This window comes from Dermacentor albipictus, unplaced genomic scaffold (assembly GCF_038994185.2).
Source record: "Dermacentor albipictus isolate Rhodes 1998 colony unplaced genomic scaffold, USDA_Dalb.pri_finalv2 scaffold_13, whole genome shotgun sequence".
Taxonomy (NCBI): Eukaryota; Metazoa; Arthropoda; class Arachnida; order Ixodida; family Ixodidae; genus Dermacentor; species Dermacentor albipictus.
In genome coordinates this window covers 2,851,366-2,863,984 of record NW_027225567.1, presented here as the reverse complement: position 1 = coordinate 2,863,984, position 12,619 = coordinate 2,851,366, and the positions used below count along the sequence as shown (strand labels likewise).

The 12,619-nt window shown below is 43.5% G+C and overlaps 1 pseudogene; it reads right to left on the bottom strand.

Annotated features, from left to right (window-relative positions):
- The window catches only part of LOC135917804 (formin-binding protein 1-like), an 86,314-nt pseudogene that overhangs the window by 18,954 nt on the left and 54,741 nt on the right, over positions 1–12,619 (bottom strand).

The window sequence follows — 12,619 nt, the reverse complement described above, 5'->3', positions numbered from 1 at the left end:
CGGCACTCGTTCACAGCAGCATTCAAGAGGGCTGCCATCATTTACGCCAAAGAAACATCACTGCGCAGCGGTCCGCAATTTCTAATTTTCTCAATGGGTGGTGAGAGAGTGGCGACTGCAGCGAAACGAAATTTTCACTTGTGATGGCAAGTGAGAAATTTCCCACGTGTCGAAGTCTGGACGCTTTCTCGAGCTGTAGGCTAAGCTCGTGGCGTACGTCGCTGAAATGCGTGATCGGTCCCTGCCAGTGAAGTGCGACATGGTAATTTGCATGACCATGACATGCCCGGACCTTCGCCTTTTAAGGCCCTGCTCCATCGTGAGTACGAGTGGCTGGCGGCAGAATACCGCGAAATTACGCCAACCGGACCTGTCAAAAGAGCCTCCCTGACGGCTGCGTGTGGTTGGGTGCTGTTAGATACGGGGCCGTTTCCTCAGCCTACATCGAGTTCGCCAGACCACATCGAATCGCACCACCGCTAATTAAGGAGCGCAGAAGCACGGATACCACGTTCCTGAGGCGCGGCACGTGCAAACAAGTTGGCGGCCCCCACTTCGTGTGCCGCAGGTGGAGCTATTCACTGCTTGACTTTTCCCGAAGGTGAAGCGAGAGCCTGGCACTGTTGCGGGTAAAGTGGGTCCCGAAGCAAGACAGCTGTAATGCGCCGTGAAAACCTGGCGGCGTCGCTCCCATCCATCCATTGTGACGGCGCATTGCAAGTCAGCAAGGCAAGACCCCCGGACCAATTGCAATGCATGCTCACTAACCTGGAGAGGCAAAGCAGAAGAGTGGGTCTAAAAATTAATCTGCAGAAAACTAAACTAATGTTTAACAGTCTCGGAAGAGAACAGCAATTTACAATAGGTACCGAGGCACTGGAAGTGGTAAGGGAATACATCTACTTAGGGCAGGTAATGAATGCGGATCCGGATCATGAGACCGAAATAATCAGAAGAATAAGAACGGGCTGGGGTGCGTTTGGCAGGCATTCTCAGATCATTACTAGCAGGCTGCCATTATCCCTCAAGAGAAAAGTGTATAATAGCTGTGTCTTACCAGTATTCACCTACGGGGCAGAAACCTGGAGGCTTACGAAAAGGGTTCTACTCCAATTGAGGACGACGCAACGAGCTATGGAAAGAATGGTAGGTGTAACATTAAGGGATAAGAAAAGAGCAGATTGCGTGAGGGAACAAACGCGAGTTAATGACATCTTAGTTGAAATCAAGAAAAAGAAATGGGCATAGGCAGGACATGTAATGAGGAGGGAAGATAACCGATGGTCATCAATGGTTATGGACTAGATTCCAAGGGAAGGGAAGCGTAGCAGGGGGCGGCAGAAATTAAGGTGGGCGGATAAGATTACGAAGTTTGCAGGGACGACATGGCTACAATTAGTACATGACCGGGGTTGGTGGAGAAGTATGGGAGAGGCCTTTGCCCTGCAATGGGCGTAACCAGGCCGATGATAATGATGAAGGCAAGACCGCAGGGAGAAGTAAGTCCTCGCCTATTGGCCGAAAATGGCATCACCTGAGCGGGCTCTCCCATTGGCCGAACGTGACGTGTCTTCGAGACACCGAAGGGCTTAAAAGACGCAGACCGGGAGCAGCAAGAGAGCATTCCTAGAGCATTCCTTGATTCATCTCCTTCGAGCTTCATGCCACGGGCAGCAGCGTCCGAGTTGCTGCCAGCCCGTAATGACTGCTACGAGGGTTAATTGACTCTCACTGTAAATAATGTAAATAAACCTCCCAAGTTTTCATCCCGACGTCCTCCTGTACTCTTACAGTGCATTCGGCGTGGGCTGCTGTTCCACAATATGTCGTGATGCGGTCGTTTGCCAATTGTGAAATTTCGCTGGACTGCGACGCGCTGTGGGACCGCAGCAACGATGATGGCACTATGATAGACGAGTAGTCCAGTCACCATGTCAGCTACTAATAAATTGTTCTCGAATGCGCCCTCGGGTATGCTCATGTTTTTCCTGTCACGCGATATGGGGGGGGGGGGTCGACTTACAGTCGTGTAGATACGGTAGTTTGCCTTTTGCAAAAGGCGCCCGACAATGGCTTCTGGAAAACTAACTATACTAAACATAAATGCATGTTATCCATTGCTATCATAAATGAGAAGTATATTGTCCGGTCAATAAAATGAAATAGCACATGTGAACATGTCAATAATACACAAGCCCAAAAGTTCGTAAGTGCCTGCTGAGAAAATTAAGATAGCACCATGGAAAGTTTTCGTACACCATGATAGGGAAAAAGTATCTCATGGGATCACTGAGGAATAGCTATGGGCTGCCAACCCGAAGTATCACTGAAAAGGGAAAGAAAATAAAAAAAGAAAACGGCACTATATGAAGAAGATGACTGTGCAACTGAATTCTCTCTAATGCATTTCCCACAATGCAAATACTTCAAAATATTGCTATAACAAATTTATACAATTTGCTTTACCTCAAGAGGATCGAAGAAAACACTCGGCATGATAACAGGGCATGGATGTCACTAAAACAACAAAGGTGAACAGAAACCACTTTAAGAGAAATAAACTAAGCGCACATTTGTTTTTACTAATTTCATTCATTCTGATATTGTTCCTGTGTAGACAGTGTATTGTTACGATCGGCCTGCAGGGGTACTGCTCTGCAAACCTATCTCAGCCCGTTGCAGTTGTTTCGATCGACCTGCGGGGGTGGTTCCTTCAGAGAACCGGCGACGATGACAGCGCTGACCGACCATGCACTTCCTTTGGAGAACTGGAGACCACGGGAGCATTAATCCACCATGCGCCTCTGTCGCAGAGTCAGCGACAGCAGCAGGGCTGGCCACGTATGGCGGACAGTGTATTGTTGGTTAATTTGCCGCGGCCTTCATGGTCTATTTGCAGCAAGAGAGCTTCTCTAACAAAGGGTGTTTTGCAGTGCGTTTCCTCGGGCCCCAGGATTCGTCACAGTCTGCTGATACTTATTGCGGCTACCGGAGAAGTCAGCTCTGGAATTAAGAGGCGCCGGCTGAGGTCAAGCGTGACAACCTGGCTACGAGGACCCGCTCAACTCGGTGGGTTCTGGGAAACCAAAGTGCGTAGGTGAGTTTGTGGGCCCTCCCCCTCAAAGGCAGCGGGTCGACTACGCCCCAGAGACTGTGGACGGTCCAATTGGACGAAGGTTGGACAGTCTTGGACAGTTTTCCTTCCCCTAGGGATCTAGGGAGGGCAGAAGCTTTATAAGCAGCAGTTTGTCGGCTGCTAGGGGGTGCTTGGTACTTGGAGCTCGTGTGCTGTGTATGCTTCGTCTTGCATGCTCCATTTGGGAGTCATGCTAGATTGTTGAAATGTGTCTCCTGTTTCAATGTAAATATGTAAAGAAATCCTGTGCTCCTAGTTCCTGTCGATGAGCCCAGGTCCTCTCTACAACCCCGACCACAACCCCTGCAGTATGTGAAGATCTGAAAAGAATAAAACGAATAACACATGTCATGCCACTATTCCACTTTGAAGCTTCTTGCAATTTGCTGAAAGATGCTAGTAGGCCAGTACAGGTGTTGATACAGGCTCGCGTTTCCAACAAGCCAGGCAGCGCCCAGCAGTCGTATACACCATGCCAGCGATGCCAGGATCCCCGAAAACTTGCCCCCTATATTTAGGAGTGCTGAATGGGGCCCGCAGAAGTGCAGTGATCAGCTGTTGCCATAGCGCCATGTGCACAAGTATGCAATGAGCAAGCACTTTTTCGTTTGGCAAAAGTGCAAACTCGGCACATGCTCTTTAGTGCACCGGAACTGTAGGCCAACCAAGCTAGCGTGCGACGCACTCTGGCTTGGTGGCTTCACCAAGCCAGAGTGCATTGACTTCTTCCTGCTCTTCTCTGGAGCATGCAAGGCAGCCCATAGAATCTCACAAACCTAGTCCAGATTAACACATTAATGATTTAGCTTAAAACAGATGTAGCCATCTTCATGGTCTTGTGATGCAACATGATTTTAAGAACTAGTCACAGCAGTTGTGACTAGTTATGTGGCACAAGCTACTCAAAATAATGACTGTCACTAGATATGTTTACGCCAGCCATGTAAAATCACGCTGAATGTCGCCAGTCACAATGGCTGCGCATTACCAAACCAAATATAACAGTCAGCAGGCAATTTGGAGCAAAGCATGCACTGGTAAAATCAGTGTGAAAAATGCTTGTTCCGACTCCTTTCTGAAGTGGACCTGGGCAATCATTACCGTGAAAGCACAATGTCTTAAACTTGTTACAACATAACAAAATAAGATAGAAGAGCTAAGGGATTATTCGCACAGAAAGTTACACAACCAGTACAAAACATTGTGTCGTTTTGAAGTGGCAGGTTACCTAAATTGTGGCACTTGAAGCAAGTCCTTCACACTTAATATTGAAAGATGAGAATGTAGAAATACAATAAGGTAGGATTTAAAGAAACTCAAATTGCAGCTATTGCGTTCACACATGAACCAATATTGTGGTTCACTGCTTAGTCATTGCACGCTGTGTGCACTGGCACACTTACCTTTTCCAAGTCGGCCCTGGAGAGCTGAAGGTCTGCGTCGGCCTTAGCAAATGCCTCTTGAGCCTTTTCTGCTTCTCTGAACATCTTCTCATAGTATTTTTTACTCTATAGAGAAATTGAGAAGGAAATGTAAGTGACAGCAATTGACTTCAGGAAATTGAAGTGCTCACAAAAGAAGAGCATGGCAATTTGCTCTTGCAATAGAGGTTGACTGCCTATGTAACCGACATAGGCGAATTCTTCGTGCTCTTCTCTGGAGCACGCAAGGCAGCCCATAAAATCTCGCAAACCTAGTCCAGATTGACACATTAATCCTTTAGCTTAAAACAGATGTAGCCATCTTCATGGTCTTTTGGTGTAACATGATTTGAAGAACCAGCAAAAAAAATTAAGCCTTCATGTCTCTGAACAGACATGTCAATAACCAGTCACAATGGATGCCAATAAGAAAGGAACACCTAGTAACCATGCAGAATTATTATTACTCTGCAAGCACAAGTTAAACGTCACTTAATGATGACTGCATTAAGTCAATTCTTGTCAAGGCAACTGCACCACTGAACAGCACTCAGCAGCAACACGCATTGACTGTTGTACAGGTGTCCCTTATTACGATTACCTAGACAGTATAGTACCAGGTCTGTTCTCTTGTTACATAAATATTAATTTTGAGTAGCTTGTGCCACATAACTAGTCACAACTGCTGATAATGTGAATGTTAACAATAGTGCACTCGCCAAAAAACTTCAGCTTACAAATAAGCAAAGACATTTAATGTACGCCTTAAATGGCTCAAAAAATACTTAATGTGGAGAAACCGTCTAGAAAGAGGGACAAAGCGTAATTGGGAAATGGTACGCAACAAGCACCGAATATTCAGCCATTGCTAGATTTATACCGAGTTTTTATGTAATTACAAATAGCATACATTATCTTTCCTAGCACTTATCTTTGGGACTTTAATCTGACAAAAGATAAAGCATAGAAAGTTAAATTCAACACAAGAGAAAGCCGTTTTCAAGGTGTTTCAAATGATGCACCTGAAAGAAACAATGCAAGGACAGGATGAATGACCTGTACAAACGAAGTACTGATATAAACTATTATTCACAGCACACAAGGGTATATAATATCCAGCACAGAAATAACGTAAAATAACAGTTAAAAAAAGAAGGGGGGGGGAAGACAGAACTTCGGTTCCATCATGTGAACAAAAATGTGATTTCCTTGGCGTCAAGTGACAGCAATATTTTAATTCTTTTTTATTCACCGGTTCTTTATTTTTCTTCCAGAAAACCAAAAGGGTCAGGACTAAAGGTGCTAACATGCGCCTAACTGAGGCCCTGACTCCGCCTTAGGGCTACACTGCTTTGCACTGTTTAGCGAAACAGAAGGCATGTAAGGGAGGCATATTTGTCTTTGTACCCTGGTCCCTCTGGAACGAAAAATCTGAGAGATTGCAATTTCTGGCAGCTTAGGCTCTACTAAGCATTGTTGCAAAGTCTGAAGAATATGCATGATAAAGGTGTTTCAGTCGTAATGTGCCATCGCCAGACTTCGCTGCCAAAGCAGTATTCACATATTGTGGCGAACAAACCAACTGGTCCAACTGGCAAGGTATCAGACTGCTTAGATTAACTGAAATATAACAATAGAAAAAAATTATGCAGATCCCACGCACTGTGCGAATCGATGTCAGCGAAGCTTTCTGTGCTGTTTGCTTTGAGGACGATAATTAGCAGTGATGGTGAATGTTTAATTTCTTCAACGTTTTCTCCAGCACAATAGTGGTGAGTTGATGGTAAACATTACCTTCCATGCACCACTGCTGTCTGCATAGTACACAAAACACAAAAAGAGAGGTGCTTGCTTGAGGTGTTGTTGAGCACCTTATTTCATAACCTTTGAGAGAGTTAACATTGTCATTGCCTCACATGGCACATCGCATTATGGTAGAAGCCTCAAATTTGAATTAGATTATGGAACTGTACGTGCCAAAACAACAATTGGATTATGAGGCAGGCCATAGTAGTGCACTCCTGCTTAATTTTGGCACTGCGGTGTTCTTTAATGTGTCCCTAAATCAAAGTCCGCGAGAGCTTTTTATTTTTCATCCCCATCAAAATGCAGCTGTCTCGGTCAAATCCGCTTCCTCGAGAAATGTCATAGCCGCAAAGCTATTGCGGTGGGCACAGAAGTGTTGACTTGACGTGCGACCACTTCCGTTGTGTCCCCTAGACCCTGTGGTGCGCTTTAATTAATGCAGTCTGCTTCTGCACGCCCTGTGTAAGTTGTCTGCTATACATGTTTGCATGGTTTTATTTTTCAGAAATCGCAGAAATTCACCGTACCATACCTTGAACTTAAGTTTATCCAGCATTTTCTTGCCCTCTCACGTTACCTCTTTTTTTTCCCACCCACTCCTTGTACCGCGTTGGTTCTACACATTTTCTGCTTCCTCTCCTCCCTCCTCTCTTCCATTCTATCTAGCTTCCCTTTGGACTTGCACGTTGGTAGAAAGGTAAGCGCCTGATGGGGCTCATGGATAATTACAGCTGTCGAGAGGCTAATGCGGAAACGATCACGCTCTGAACCACCCCCCGACGCGGTGTGCCGGACAGCAGCAGCCACAGTAGCCACAGCAGCGGGGAAGTCGAAGGAAAAGGCAAAGAAAGCTTCGCTTAAAAGGCTGGATGAGCCATGCCATGCACAGCTCTCACCTCCGACGCACCCATTATACCACATTAACATAGCTTAAAAGACATTGTAACAAACGCAAGATTCAGGTTTGTCTTCGCTGCATGGAATAAGCTTTCTGATGTTTACCAAAATCTGAACAGAAACGGTCCCCACTTGCAAATACAAAACAAAGCATGCCCAAACATTTCTTGATTGTCCCGTCAGCTTCATGTACACCAACCCTTTTTCCTGCAAAAGTTGCCATGCTGGTCAAACAGGGAGGTTAATCTGATGGGACATCAGAAGAACATTTTCTTGGCCTAGTTGGTACTTGCTATAAGACAGAGTTGCCGCTAGAAGGCCACACACAAAAACGGACAGGAAACAATCATGACAACCTGATAAGCATGAGCAGACATGTTCGCTCCTTGAAAGTATGACCTTGCAAACAACCATCAGCACATTTTTAAAATTGTGGCTGTGCATTTTATCCAGATTCATCAAATCTTGAGACATTATCATGACCAGGGCACGGGGAAAATTTTCAAAGCTTTCTGCACTGACCAGAGGAATGACAACATAGTGGGTAGGCCATCACTACTAAAGAATATGCTTTCCTTTTTTTATATTTCCTCTCTCTCTTGCATGATTGTGCAAAATTCCAAGTTCTGCCTTGTTTTCACTATTTCTCCCCTTATGTTGTTCCCTTTCTCTTCTGAATCCTACACGTTTGCCCTCGGAAGTGAAGGCTGACAGTGGTTGACAGTGATGTACGCAGCAGCCCAAGTCAACACTCATCCTCCAACGGCATGTTCAACAAATAGCCAACCAGTACATATAGCCAATTTAAGGCTATTGCAGAACTTTACCTTGTCAAGAGATGTTACAGAATTCTGCAGAGCTGTCTGCAGTTCGGAGCCTTCAGACAAAAGCTAGGAAGGAAAGAAAACATACAATGAGTGGACAACTGTCTCATGCATAACTGTAGAGAAACTGTTCTCAGCGAAGCTAACAATTCTTAAGACTTGACTAATCTAAGAGTTCACGCTCCAAAGCAAAAAAGTGCTCATGAGCATTATATGAACACGTACAAGTTTTATGGCAGAATCAAAAACCATGGGCTAACCCCGCTAGTAAAAGAGGGGGGGGAATCATGCTCAGATGCCGTTAAAACAATCCTTAAAGAGCCATTGAAACACTTTTTGATCATGGTAGGAAAATGTTCCTGGTCTTTTGACAATGGTGCCGTAAATGTGCCACCCCAATACTATTTGGCTGCATGCAGCAGGGAACCGACAAGGCATCACACTTATCTAATGTGCTGTTCAGTTCAAAAGACCAGTCTTTCAGGGCTCCTTTAAAGGGATCATTTGGTGGTACCATAAATATTCCGACATTCGAAGCCTGAAGTGTACTGTGACTAGATCAATCGATAACTAGTTTTTCAGGCATCAACGAACCACAAAATATTTTATACAATATTTTTTATCTTGGATGAGAAAACATGACACCACGGCTTAATTGACACAGTATATGACATAATAGCTGGCTCGATGCCCAGTGTGCACTTGCAGACTACCGAGAAAAAGCAAAGGGTGTGCAGCGAGCCAAGATGACTAATGTGTTTAGTGTGAAAATCCGACAGCAAACCCTGAAGCGACAAATGAAATATTCAGTGGCAGAGACATGTACGATGTCACATAGCAAGACATGTGCAGAATTTCAGAAAAACTTGGAGATTTTCCCATTAATTATGAATCAGAGCGTCCTTACCCTGATGCTTCAGCCAGCCTTGCCCTACTGACAGCCACCTTGCACCTAATGCAATGTTTCCTTAAGTTTAAAATTGATCATGCTGTGCACAACATGCTGTGCAACATTAATTTCTATTGTTGTTAGAGATGCTAGAAACAGCTTTTTAGTGTGCTTAATTTTGTTTGAGAAGCAAGGTAAAACACATATTGCAAGCTTCTCTCCAGCTTTTGATATAAAACATTTATGCACAATGGTCGAATTTTGATGGACACATGCTTGATGCTAATGGTGAAATTGTGAAAAAGTAACTAAGGTTGAGCTTAAAATGTGGCAACACCCATAGATGTTATGCATGTTGATTTGCGTAACTTAACACAATACAATATGTTAGTAGTCTTACTGACTTGGAGAGTCTCATTGACATCCCAAAGTCTCTCCAGTCTCGCCAAGTGCCTGTGCACTGTGACACCAGCACTCCAAGCACCATCCCTGGCTATCAGGTAACAAATCAAAGCCCATTCTGCCTGCATTACTAGCTCGGTCAGTGATTAATGCAGAATTTTAAAACAAAAATTTGTTGCATTTTGCTTTAAAATTTGCTTTAAATGCCAAAGTCAGTAACACACATATGCATGTAGACAAAGGCCTTTAGACTGCTAAATATTGAAGTAGCAAGTGCAGAAATAGACAGTAGTGTCAGCCACAGCTTTTATACCCTCTTGCGTTCCTCTTTAAGCTCCTTGATGAGTGTGGCGACTTCTCTGTTTATGCTCGTAGAGAGGTTCTCTGCGATGAGATCATGCTGGCCAGCAATGTCGTTGATTTCATTCAGGACCAAGCAGAATGCATTTGATGACGTGTAACTGGAAAATATACGAATTGTTAACATGCAGGCCATGTGCAAAAAAAAAGAGCAGTGCGGGAGGGAAGAGCAGAACAAATTTTAAAACAAAATTGGCTGGTCACCAAGATTTCTAGTATTTATTGGCAAGCTTTTTTACTTCTAGCTGTAAGTCACTGGAATACTTTGATATGAGCAGTACCTTCTGCATGCATTCAAGACACCTATAGTTGAGCTTCTTGAATATGTTCAGAGACAGCTAACTGCCTGTGTCTCAGTTGCTTCAGTTGGAGTATTCACGATAGCCTACCGTGATTATTTTAAGCCGTGCCACATTTTATATGCGTTTTTAAGTGGTTACATTAGAAAGTGATATATTTATACATTGTGCTTTATCCAGTAATTACGGAGTTGATAGCTACCTGAAAAAAGCAGCTAATGTGAGACAATAGTTTCACGTCAGTAGTTAAGCAAACAAGTTATTTTCATGCCTACAGTGCTTTCTTTCCATCAAAATAACTTCTGATAAGCAGTGACAAGTGGTAACAGTACGGATACGATATGTTTCAGGTGCTCAAAGACTTCTCGCCAGCCATGTTTTGTGGCATTGGGCATGTCTGAACAAAACGGCCATTCCAATGCAGTCTTTTCGGATCAGGCTATGGCACATTATCATGCTGTTCACTGCACCTTGCAGCACAAAAATTGTTTAGCAGCACACACTACATACAACCACTCAAACGTAGATGTGCATGAAAGTGTAATACAGCTCCGGTGCATAAAACTTGGCTAGAAGATCCTGAATGCAATAATATCGATGCCACACAATAATATCAATGTTGCAATTTCCATGGCAGAGGAAAAACAAGAAACACTATTGAACAGTGTATTAAAGAATTTATAGGCAAACTGCAAAGCATAGCATGAAGATGCAGCAGCACTGTCATTGCTTACAATGGCATTTCACAAGAGCATGAATTTCTCTGAAGAGACGATTAATCCACGTGGTGAAATTTTTAAAGGTTACTAGGTAAAGCCTATTGCTCAAAGCAGCAATCAATAAGAGGGGAAGTACCAATATAACTGTCTGCTCTTTAGCAATTTTGCTGACAAACAATCAACTTGTCTATAGGATTATTTTGTGATCCCATGCTGCAAAACTGGGCTCAACTGTTGCAGCAGAACAGCAAGTAAACAAAGAGAAAAACTTAGTGCCTCTTTTGTTGCTGCAAATGCTAGCATTTGAGCAGAAGCCGACATATATTTACAAACAGCACATGGAAAATACAGAAAGAGACACGTTCTAGCTCTTCACTTTAAGCTGAACCTGGAGCCAAAAGGCTCTGATGCATTAGAAGTTATTATTGAACACTAAAACACAGACAAAATAGGAGGGATTGGCACATCAATTTAAAATGCTGTAACATACAACCTTAGCATACAATCTTAGTATACTCCAATAATTTTTCAGCGCAAGGAAAGACAAGGATGATAGAGAAGCATGCATGGACAGCACTGCTGCTCCATAGTCCTTGTCTTTCCTTGGATCGAAAAATTATTTGAAGATGAATCGTGACTAACTAGCCTTACTTTCAGATCTTTTACCTTTAACCATAGTGTTGCTTGTTTGCACTCCACTTCATGCCCCAGTTGCTTCAAATTTCTATGCATGCATACAGTTGTCATGAGGGTCAGACACAACTGGAGATGAAAAAGAGTCTAGCCAGGCTTAGCTGAAGCTTGTTTCCTAAAGGTCTAGTGCACAGCTGCTCAAAGGACAATGGTGCCATGAAAAGCTGAGTTCTCCATGGTAAATGGAAGTCCAGAACTGACAAAGTTAACTGCACAGATTGTACAAATGAAGATCAAATGTATTCTACAATTCCTGGCTGCATGCTGTCTTGCAAAGAAATCCAGCTTTGTGCGTGTGTGCGTGTGCGTGCGTGCGCGTGTGTGCGCGCGCGCGCGCGCTCCAAGAAGTTCCTTTAGCCCACACACTTTAGCCCACACACTTTAGCCCACACACTTTAGCTGTAGCATGACCGCTTACCACCTTACAAATCTAAACTTCACACTGAACTTTGCACGTCTATGTAGAAACATGCAAAGTATGCATGTTACATGTTTAATGTCTCCAAATGTTAACAATAAGGAGGGAAAAGTCACCTTTGATATTGGACACTTGCTCTAAGAACTATCAAATTATTGGCGCTGTAAAGAATTCAGCATCCACATAACTACCCTCTAACGTTTCGCTAGCACTGCATACCTGTGGTTTTCATCGTTCTCCAACAGCCCTGCCAGCAAATGAAAACTAATCGAAGAATCGTTCAGCCGATATGTGACAAAAAAAAGCAGTAAAAGTACATCTTAAAACAGATCGCCATAATCATGCCTTAGATCATGCACATTGTGCATGAACCATGTCAAAGTGCCAGAGGCTTGATATGACAATGATAGCTAAGTCTATCTTATATTGCATGACCAATACATGGCTAATGTTGGACAAAAATACAGTGATGATAAGGAATAACTGCAACCATTACTTGCCTTCACAGAAATGACATATAACACAAGGAATCTAAGTTTTAGGTGCAAATACCGCTACGCAAAAGCAGAAGGCAAGTGGTTTTGCATTACACTTATCCCCATGGATACAATGTGCCCATAAAGTAAATGCCCATTTTAAATTTAATAATTTCCAAAACTGTAAATCAGTCCTGATAAAGCTCAACTTTATTTTGCAATAAGAAAATGGAGAATTTTGCCACCTTGAAATATTACATAGCTCATATAGAGGGTTAT